The sequence below is a fragment of the Grammomys surdaster genome, unplaced genomic scaffold (genome assembly GCF_004785775.1).
Source record: "Grammomys surdaster isolate TR1022 unplaced genomic scaffold, NIH_TR_1.0 126298, whole genome shotgun sequence".
In the NCBI taxonomy this organism is placed as follows: Eukaryota; Metazoa; Chordata; class Mammalia; order Rodentia; family Muridae; genus Grammomys; species Grammomys surdaster.
Genome location: NW_021621098.1, coordinates 2079049 through 2090900, shown reverse-complemented (window position 1 = coordinate 2090900; position 11852 = coordinate 2079049).

The following is an 11852-nucleotide window of genomic DNA, read 5'->3' as shown; positions in this document are numbered from 1 at the left end:
AGAGAGAGAGAGAGAGAGAGAGAGAGAGAGAGAGAGAGAGAGAGAGAAAGACATGATTCTCAAATACTGTGAAAGTAAAATTAAAGAAAATGACCAAAAGGATGGATGAGCGCAAGAGGGTACCTACTTCCAAGCCAGACAGTCTGAATTTGATTTCTGGACCTACATGATGGAAAAAGGAGAACTAATGTCTGAGGGTTGTCTTCTGACCTCCACATACACAATGTGGAATGGGTAACACTCCATTCTCCCAACACATGCTAAACAAATAAATGTGAACAGGAAAGTAGGTATAATCTTAACATGCTAATTCCTATTTTTATTTCTATGAAAGGCTCCTGACTCGATCTTTAGAAAATAGCAAGACTATGATGCATAATCTTGATTGTCAACCGGATTTAGAACCATATAGAAGACACACCTTAGGATCTGGCTACCGGAATACACCCAGAGAAGTGTCACTGAGGTCAGAAGACCCACTATGAAGACGTGTGGCCCTGTTCATGGGTTGGGTTTCTGGACTGAATAAAAAGAAGAAAACAAGCCAAGCACCTGCATTCTTCTCTATTTCCTGACTATGGACACAATATGATGAGCTGATTATTTGCCTGAAATATACTTTGCCCACAAGCATGGATTGTACCCTCTCATAGTGCCAACCAAGATAAACCCTCATTTCCTGATGGTCTTTATGTAAGACATTTTGTCATGGCAGTGAAGAAAGTAACATTTGCCTTAAATCACCTAGAAGAATGTCTTGAAAAGCTGTGTCTTCCTCTCCAGAGATACGGCAAGATCACTAGACTGTAATGCAGTGTCCCCTTACCACACTAGGTGAGCACCAAACAGAGGACTAGCAAGATGACTGGAGGATTAGAGTAATTGGTTCAGTAATTCCCAACGATCTTTGGAAGGACAAAATCAACTCCTGGATTTTATCCGCTGACCTCCATATTTGCATTGTGGCACAGATGCCCACAAATACACACATATAAAACTAAATAAATAAATAAATGTAATAAAAAATTATAATACAAAGGAGAGTAGGAAATGGGTCAGAAAAATAGGTTAAGGTAAAGAATCTGAAATACATCTTTTTCCAAAGAGATGTATTTTGCTGTGAAGGCAAAATAATAAGACAGTAGTATACATTTAACAGTAGAAAAATAGTGTATAATCAGCTATTTCAATATGGTTTTATCATATTCAGAACATTAAAGATGTGATCCAGTGCTTTGAAAGAATCATAGGTACATTTTGAGTTTTCTGTCAAACATATCAGAAGAGCATTTAATAGAAGTGATCAGACTTCATAGCTGCATCCTTAGAAATTGTCTCTTATATTATATCTTGTACAGAAATTAGAATGGTACTTACACAATAGGTATTTGCTGTTATATGTATTAAACATTTATTGCAAATGACAAGCAAACCAATATCTCTATCTAGAGAGTAGTAAGTTCAAACTCAACATGACAAGTCATATGGAATAGTTTACAGACGGTGTTTGTAGAACAGGAGAGTTGTGAAAGGCAATAGGCAATGAGCTTTCTGTTACACAGAAAATGCTCACAATGTAATATATAAGGGACGATTTTCAAACAACATGGCATCATGGATTTGAATAAGCTTTTCATGGATGTTTGCTGAGAGGTGTGGGAAGAAGAGCCCACATGAGGATGTTGTCAGCATCCTCACTTCTAGAAATGCAGAAAATAATAACCTTTAGTACACATGAGTGGTGTAGAAAAGGAAAGGAAAGCTAAAGCACAAAAAATTTTCTACTGACCATTCTGAGCTTCATTGATGTAAAGATTCTAAGGGGTTCTAAACAAAACAAAACAAAACCTCTTCTCCAAAACAGAAAGAGAAAAAGGAAGGGAAAAAAAGATTTTAAAAAATAGTCAGACAACTAAACAATGCACATATGATGCACACATCTAAATAAAAACATCTAAGTACCATTAAATTTAACTATAACTTTTACTCTCTCCTTTTTTCTCTCTTTTCTGTTTTTCCCACTCCCTCTCTTTCTGATTCTTGTTTCCCATGAAGTGAGCAGTTTTATCTGGTATGGGTTCCTGCTTCCAGGACATTCTGCCTTGCTTTGAATATCAAAGTATTTAGAGCCAACTGATGTTCAAATGAAATTTCTGAAATTATGAGCCAAAAAAGACTCCTTTCTTCCTTTCCAGTTGTGTGTGCCAGGTATTTTATCACTGTGACCAAATGTTAGGGGTGGAAACCTTATGAATAAAAGACTGAGGCTCACTATGATAAACTCAAGTACATGACAAGAAATGTGAAGACTGGAATCGTAGCTGTCAATGAAGAGATGTCAACACTGTCAGCCAACCAACCATCAGAAGGCACAGAGACAAGGTGGGAGTACTCTGCAGTATTCAACAGGGAGCCTGCCCACTCCATACTTCAGACTTCCCGGCTGGATGAAGATGAGGGCAAAATATCTATTTTGTTAGTGAACAGGGTGTGACACAGTGTCACAGGAGTCCTAAGAACCCAGCTCAGGTATGACAGAAATTGTATTCAACTCTCAACTTAGATCCTATTGTGTTTGCTCAGAGAGTAGATGGCAGAAGTCTGATCAGTTTGAATATGAATCCTGATGTTACTATTTGCTAGTGGTCTTTAGTGAAACTAACTCTTCCAAGCTGTCAATAATTCATCAGGAAAGTTATAATAAACCTTCATGTGAAAGAGAGTTAGAGGGTTTCTTAATTTGGATTTTACTGCTGTGAAGAGACACCATGACCAAGGTAATTCTCACAAGGACAAATTTAATTGGGGCTGGCTTACAGGTTCAGTGGGTCAGTCCATTATCAAGGCAGAAGCATGGCAACATCCAGGCAGGCACGATGTAGGAGGACCTGAGAGTTCTATATCTTGTTCTGAAGGCAAGCAGGAGAAGATTGGTTTCCAGGCAGCTAGGATGAGGTTATTAAAGCCCACATCCACAGTGACACATCTACTCCAACAAGGCCACAACTCCAAATTGTGCCACTCCCTGGGCCAAGCATACACAAACCATCACAGAAGGACAAAGGTAGTCGAGGAAAATGAAAGCAGATTCCTTAGGATGGGGCTACTTGTTCCCAAGGAGAAGGGGCAGGAAGAAAGGGGGTGTGTCCAGGAACCCCATAAAAACTCAAGTCAGTGCCCATTTAGTGGACTTCCAGCTTTAGGCCTCTGCCATGCCAAAGGAATAAGGGTGTTGTGTTTTCTTCCTCCAGGAACACAAAACATTTCTTAACAGACTAAACAGGATAGTGTGTCTAAAATGTCTGGTACTTATGAGGCTCTGAAAAAATATTAATTTTAGTCTCTCCCTTTCCCACCACAAAGTTGTAATATAAATTTAAAAGGATTAGGTACAAAAGTTGTTGTGCATTTTATAATTCTATTTACCAACAACTTGGAAATAAAAAAAGGTCTATCGGAGAACTATATAAGAGGAATTTAATGAAATCTTTGAGTCTAAGAATAGACCATGGGTGGGGTTAGGGTTCAATTATTTTTAATATGGGCCTTCTATCTTAACTCTCAAAACTAGAATTCAGAAATCCTGCCCTAAACTAATGATTCAGGAAAACATAGTCATGTGTAAAGTCTTGGGATTCCCCCAGAGAATATCAGCATGGCCAGCCTTGCTTGCCTTCGCCAGAACAGTTCCCAGGAAATTGGTCCTCAGACTCCCAGTACAACAAGTACTCAAATTACATATGTATCTACACATACAGTCAGTCATTTTTTCATTATAAGGAACACTGCAGAGAGGCAATGGAAAAATACCCATTAGTTGCAGGACTTCTTTCAAGGCAGACTAGGGCACACTAACAGTTGGTGTGAGATGCTCTCCAATGGTGTCATCAGTAGATGTACTGAGCAGGTAAGTGCTGATTTCAGAGGAAAATCAGCTTCCTACCATATACATAGACAAATGAGCATCCTAAAAATCACCTCGACGAGGGAGCCCCCCACCCCATGAGAAATAGAATCTGCTTAAATCTACTTATTCTGGAATCATGTTCTACCTAAAACAAAGATCAGCAGTCTACAAGGTGACTGGATAAAGCAATAGTAATTTGATCCAGATCATCCCACCTCTCAGGAAATAGGGATCAGAAATTTAAACTCATCCTTAACCACAGAAAGGGTTGGAGACTAGACAAGAATATAAGGGACCTTGTCTCAGAAAAGAAGAAGAAAGGAACAGAGAAAGAAAGAGCAGCACTCATTTCGAAGAATGATGGATATGAAAATAGCCAAGAATTCAAGGAAATGTTTCTAAAGCCACAGAAAGTACTTGTCAGGAGTCTGCTGCTCAATTGTCCTGTTCATCAAGTCCTTAAGGGGAAGAATGTGGCAGGAGAGAGCCCTCAGGAGGACAGTGCTTGGCAGTCTCAGGGTTCTGAGTTTGAGCACCAGCCCTAATCAACCAGCCAATAAACAAAGTAACTAACTCATTAATGGAGAGAAGATTGTTCTCCTGGCCGTGGGCTTCTCTGTGCAGTCACCCCTTCCTTAGTCCTTGTCTCAGTTGAGGTCAGGATTGTTGTGATGGAACACCATGACCAACAGTAACTTAGAGAGGAAAGGGTTTATTTCACTCACAATTCCAGATTCCTGTCCATAATCAAAATCAGGAAGACAGGAACTCACGAATAGCAGGAACCTGACACAGAGGCCATAGAGGGTTGCTGCTACTGCCTTATTCACCATGGCTTGGTCATCCTGCCTTCTAATAGAACACAGAACCAGTAGCCTAGAGGCGACACTACTGAAGATGGCCTGGGTACTTCCACACTAATCACTGATTGAGAAAATGCCCTACAGGTTTGCCTACAGCCTGATCCTATGGAAGCATTTCCTCAGTCGAGGCTCTCTCCTCTGATGACTCTAGCTCGATATGTCAAGTGGACATAACCCTAGTCAGCACAGTCCTCTCCACTAACTCCCTTATCCCAAGGAAGAACAAAGCTGTCAAATGCATTGCTCTCTGTGTACCCCAGAGCATACCTCTGTCATTTATTTTTAAATAAAGAAAATTCCCTGTTGATATTTCAAATAAAAAGATGACCCCAATAATAGCCAAATACTTCCAACAATATATTTTCACATTTGGACATCCTCCTGCCAGCTTTGGGTGGGAAACAGCCTCTTTCAGGGACAGCGACACTTTGAGGGAGGTTAGAGTTCCACTTCCAGTTGTATCTAAGGAAGCCTCACCCTGTCTATCGAACAAGGGAATTGTGTGGTGTGCTCACCCCTACTGATAAGAACAGTGTTTAAATGCTGCTGTATCTTTTTTAAAGGCATAGAAAATCAGGCACAGCCAGAAAAGGTTCCCCTTCAGCATGGAGCTTCAAAGTCAATTCCACTGTCTTCCTTTACTCCTAGTAGGACTTGAGTACATGGAGTGTGAATCCAGGAGAGGCCGAAATGACCGACCACTCCCCTTTTCCAAGACAGATCAGGTTTCACAGAGCCAAGGGGTTGACAAGGCAGGTTGTGACCCTGGAGCCCTGAGTCAGATTGATCCAGATTTTAATAACTGAAAGTGGCTACGCTACAGTTTCAGATCTGAAGGAACAAAAGGACGACGAGTCAACAGAACACAGTTCAAAGTGAAGCCTGAATAAAAATAAAACGTTTTCATGTTTGCACCCCACTGAGTGCAGGACCACTTCACTGAGCACAGAGGTACAAGGATGAGCAGCTGCGTAATGCAAGGTCCCGCATTGCCAGGAACAGGGAGCAGGTGCTACGTGGTCCCGCTGGGCAGGGGGTGAGGAAAGGGGAAAAGGGAGAGGGAAAGCCAGAGTTTGAAGGGGAGACAGGAAGTAGGAAAGCATTCTGGATGCAATAGACAGTCTCTAAAGCAAAGGAAGCACTGTGGCTTGACATTTTCAAGAAGCCAGTTCTGACTGTGACCAAGGGAGTTAGCTCGGGCTGACAAAACACAAGACAGGGAGGCTGCATCCTACTGAAGCAGGGGCAATCTTTCCTTTCCCTCCTGCCCACAACTGAAGGTGTCTATATACAAGTGGAACCAGAAGGATGACTAGGGTTGCCTTAGTAGGGTGAATAATTGAAGGCATGCAGGGCTTAAAATTACATTTTAAATAATTTGGCTTATATTTCAATCAATCGGATTGGTAAAGCAATCCTTAGAATTCCTCCTGCTTGAAAGGAAAAATTCCCCTTGAAAACCCAAATAGGGTAAGGTTCAGGAGAGTAAAGGACTATGCAGTTTACATTTGAGAGACTCTAGACCTGTGAACATTTAGGGACCAAGCAGCTTTAAAGCCCAAACATTTCTCTTCACTGAACAGAACTGACAAAGTTTTGAAATTTGATTCTTGATTGGTAATAAGGAAGACAAGGATTCTGCGAGATATCTACCGCTCTTTCTAAAATCTATGATTGTTGACAACTGCTTAAACATATAAGAATTTTGATACCTGACTGAATGCCATTCCTTTTGTTAAGAGAGAATGTTTTCTTTTTTTTTATTTTGGGGAATTTCATATTTATATATATACAGGTGATATAAATTTTAAAGAAAAGGATAGAGAATAATAAATGAGGAAAGGTATGTTGCTCTGTAGGAGAGCGTTTTCTAAGCCTTGTGAATCTCTGGGATCAATCGTAGCATGCCTACCCATCACACAGAGACAAAAAGGCAAAGCTGTATTAGGTACATTGGCAGGACTTCCAATGAAGGAAGTATTCAACATGAGAAGAAAGAGGGAACACAAGCTGAGGTGCTGAGACTGAACTGATGGACAGACAGTGGTGCCACTCACAGGAGCAATGTAGAAGAAGAGAAAGTCTGACATGACAAGAAGTAAGTTAGCTTGTAAGCTTGCTTGGAAACAAGGTGCTTGTGTGTCATTAACAAACGAAGTCTGAGTGGGTTTCTCCTCTCTGTCCAATCCTTGCAGAGACAGAAGCTGAGGTTGTCTGTGTTTCTCTGCAGAAGGAGGAACCAAGCCCCAGCTTTAGCACATCCAGTGACCACAAGAAATAAACAACAAATGCATTTTTCTCTTTGAGCTAACTCCCCAAGGGTTGGCAATGTCTCCATGTGTTAGAGAGTAAAGGCCCATCATAAGTAAATGCTAAACCAATAACTAAGGACTGTGAGTTTAGACTGTGGAGTTTGTGACAAGCAGTAATGAAAATGTCAGATGCCACATGGCTGAGGAACGTGGTGCATATGAAACACATGTTATTTAACAATCTGCCACTGAGTGAACAAAAACCAGCTGAAATCAGGGTAGTGGCAGCCAAGAGCACACCACTAAGTCATTACTGAGCAATACGAGGGTTGGCTGTGCAACAGCCAGGCTATGATTCTTATTCTGCCAGAAACCCAGATCAAGAGGGGATGGATGGAACATGCTGGAGAGAGAATAATGAGGGAGGGAAGGGCATCCTCCTTCAAAGCCAGATATTGTTTGTACGGCAAGGAAGGATAAGAAAAGGAAGTTTCTCCTCTCTAAAAAGTGCTTGACACTGGCCTTTCCCTGATGGCAATTTTACTTAAGGCACCTTTTTATGGCCTTAATCAATTGGGACAACAGCTAATGAAACAGAGTTCTTGCAGAAAAGCTCCTCTGAAGAAAAAGAAGAAGAAGAAGAAGGAGAAGAAGAAGAAGAAGAAGAAGAAGAAGAAGAAGAAGAAGAAGAAGAAGAAGAAGGAGAAGAAGAAAGAGAAGGAGAAGGAGAAGGAGAAGAAGGAGAAGGAGAAGAGGAGGAGGAGGAGGAAGAGGAGGAGGAAGAAGAGGAGGAGAAAGAGGAAGAAGAGGAGGAGGAAGGGGAGGAGGAGGAAGACTACTACCAGGGACTCACCTGAGCTCTGGAGACTCGGAGATTTTTAATACCAAGGGCAAAGGAACTCAGTGCTCATTACAGAAGGAGGGCAGGCTCAAGCAATCAGTTGGATTAAGGCTAGAAAGCACAAGTGGATACCAAAGTAGAACACGGGCTCATCCAACAGAAAACACTTCCCAATAGCTCTTCTGGTGCAGTCCATTTAAGTGTCATGCTTTTCCTACTGAGCCTCCTTTCATTTTTTGGCAAAGTGGAGATAATAGCACCTCTCTTGGAGCAGTGGTTTTGGGAGTGTTTCCTAGAGACATGTATTTTTAAGGCCTATGGTGCTGTTGGAGGCAGTAGGGCCTAGTGGAAGTAAGTTAGGCAATTAACATGCGTCCTTGAAGAAGCTATTGGGTGGTCAGCACTTTCCTGACTATCTTGGCTTCCAGGCCACCATAGAGTGAGTATGCATCTCTGACACCTACTGTTGCTACAGGAGCTGTGTGCTGCTACAGGTAGAAAGTAACAGAGCCAAGTAATGCTGGACCAAAAAAAAAAAATCTCTGAAATGATGAGCCATGATTGTTTTCCTCTATGTAAGTTGATCATCCCAGGCATTTTGTCACAGTGATGGAATCTAAATACAAATGCCAGAACTCAAACTCACATTGAAATATAAGCCTTACAGAGAGATTATAAGAGGTAGAACCAGTCTGGCTATGGTGTGTGCAGTTGGAACTTAGAGAAGTGATTGAGATTAAAGGAAATCAAATTGGCTGGGCTCAAATACAATGTAACTGTGCCTTTACAAGAATGAGACTGAGTTAACGCGCTCAGTCACTTTTGCCTGCGTGCTGTTCTATGCATAAGCAAGAAGGGTTTCACAAGATGTATCTGTGCACTATGTCTAAATAAATATTTATTCTTTTCAAATTCCTCTCTGTGATCTTCAGTTATGACAACCAAACATGCACTAACATAGGAATCTTCCCAGAACCGTGTGCAAATAAAATTTTTATCTGAGGACTAATTGAATAAATTGAACCTAATGTCAAAAAGATGCCTATGTTTAAATAGTTACAAAATGCTAAGCTTACGCATCATGGGTGGCAAGGTTGGGGAGCAGTTTGAACTGCCCTTGTTAAAGCCTGCTTGTGCTGCTGGCTGTTTAAGCTAAACAAGTTAATTGCACCATGCCTTTTCCTTTTCTTCACCTAAGAATGGTGTCTGAGAAGAATGCCTTATTTTGAGGTCTACATAGGATTAAATGGAGAAATATGAATTCTTTCATACTGGGCATACAGAGCATGTTCGTAAAACATCAGTTTAACAGATGCAAACCCTGCCATCCCCACAATAGAAAGCAAAGTCAATTAAGCTTCTGCAACGTGAGACTCTTTGCATGTCTACGCACAAGAATTATTTTCCTTATGGCAATGGTATTTATATTAACACTTATAGAGCCTATTACATATAATTTCTCTATAGATTTATAAAAATGTCACAAAGACAATTAAAAGACAAACTCTATAACATCAGATGATCTAAAGGGCCAGCCCAGAAAGGTACATAACTTTCTTTTGGCAATGTTTTGTTCCAATTAAAATTACTTACAATATTTTTCTAGAACATTCTCCCACTGAAGAATAATTCTAAAGAAAAAAACTCTTGTAAGGTGAGCCTCATTAGTTTTGCCCTGCTGGTTGGTACAAGTGCTGCTACAAGATTCCTTCCAGAATTCACTTTAAAATCTTGGAGCTGGGATTCAAATAATCCAGAAATAGTCTACTGAAAGGTTTTCTTGAAGAATCTCTACTTAGACTTTTGAACATTTGCATTGTATACTATTCTAATGCTAAGGAAATAAGCCCAGCTCTGATTCTCTTCACTGGATGATTCCTGGAGTGCTGAAGTGTAGACGAATCCTTCTTTTTTTCAGGTCCTGGTCTTTACAGAAAGTGAACCTCTTTGCCATCTGTAATACTTGGGCCCTGCAAACCAGGCCAGGCCAGTTTTCCTGAGAGGACCTCATGAGAAAGGCAATTTTCTTACCTTAAAATTAGATGCATTCTTACACTTGATATTTCCTCCTGACAAGCACTTATGTAGTTGCTTACTTGGTTTTTAAAATGATACCCTCATGTCAAAGAGTAGAGAATCTTACTGTACATCTGCAAATATAAATAACAATATTTACTATAGACAAGGAATAAAATGTCTAAATGTTTCTGACTTGGGTTGAAGGGTAAGGAGGGGGGAAGCTTGGTGGGAATCAGATGACATTTTAAAATATCTCACTTTTCTTCACAATTCTAATACCTATCTATTAAATTGTTATGTATTATAGATAGCTTAATTATTTGAATGGGTGTTTGTTCACATATTTACAAGAGAGAATTAATATAAAAAGACCATCAATAATATTCCCTAGAAATATCCAGAGAACTTCACTCAATAGCTCATTCAGTCTTGTAGTTAAAGAGCATTCTATTGGATCCTGGGTTAAGCAGTGGACTCAATGGCTGCTTCTTAGCTAAAAAAAAAAAAAAAAAAAGTCTTGGAAATCCTGCCTGGGCCCATTGGCAAATAATGTCATCTGTCCCCAAGAGGCCTTTCTTAGAAAAGTCAATAGTTTGAAGTACTTGAGACTCACTTATTCTTGACACAAGCTCTGCTCACTCAGTGGGACACTTAAAGTGAAAACCGTCCGTAAATGACAGAAACCTGAAGTAGCTGTGGCTACTTCTGATAATTTTCAAATATGTAAGAGCTGATGAGCATTCAGCATGAAACAACTAGCAAGGATAATGATCATCTATTTTCAAATGTTACATCTGAATTACAAATGCATGAATATAATGCTTAGAGATGAACAAACTCTTGAAATATAACACATTATTCAGAAATGTTGTATACATAATAATATATCAAAAATACACCACGAATAACAGTAAAGATTCTTTGTTGCTCAGAAAGTGGATCTAGATGCCTCTATTTTTGTAAAACTTTAAATCAAATGAATGAACATCTCCATTCTAGAGCCACTGACAAGACAATGTTCCATTCAAATTTGGAAATATTTTTACACTAGCCAAACTCTACTGGTAACACCATAATTGATGCTATTAGCAGCCAATCTGCCATTGGGCTTCTAATTAACAGGAACACATTCTGAACAGTGAGAGCATTCATAAAATTTCACTGGAAGTTTCCCATGAAAGCAAGTAGAAATACATATATTTGCATAAGTATATATGAAATATTTATGTTATCAATGTTTGCATAATCAGGTATAGTCCTGAGAAATATTCTTCTGACAATTCATTAAGCAAATTTCATATCTTGTCCTCATTTAATGAGGATGGATCATTGTCATTTTGCAGAGATCTGTAAAATCTCAGCTTTACACATAAAAGGCATGTTGCTGCTTTGCATTCTTACATATATTTATTCTTAGATTGACTATTTTTTAATTAAAAAGGTAAAAATAATTATCAGAGGAAATTTAAACATGTGCTTAAGATAAGTCCTCATACGGGTACCTGAGAAATAAAGCTTCATTATTCATTTAATCAAAGTCAAGCAGAGTGTTTTAAAGTAAACATGAAAGCACCAGGAATCAAAAGAATCTTGGTCTTTCATGAGAGAAGATGCTTTGTTCTTTGTTAGTTTTTTCCCTTAACTTTAAATCATCTTGTTAGAAGACCACTACTTTTCAAGAATAATTTTCTAAAATTTAAAATCATGACTTTTATGTAGGCATGAAATGAGCGGTGATGAAGATCATATTTAACTCATTAATTAATGAGGAAACCAAGAAAGGTGTTACAACCAATTCAAAGAAAAATTCAGACTGGACAAGAATATGAATGCATAAGAAATGTTGAAATTAACTTAATAGCTGTAGCACTATCACCTTCCTCAGTGGTGTTGGGAATTCAACTGAACAGCCACCAGACAGTACTCCTTTGCATTTCCACAGACAAGAGTCATTACATTACTGTCGACTC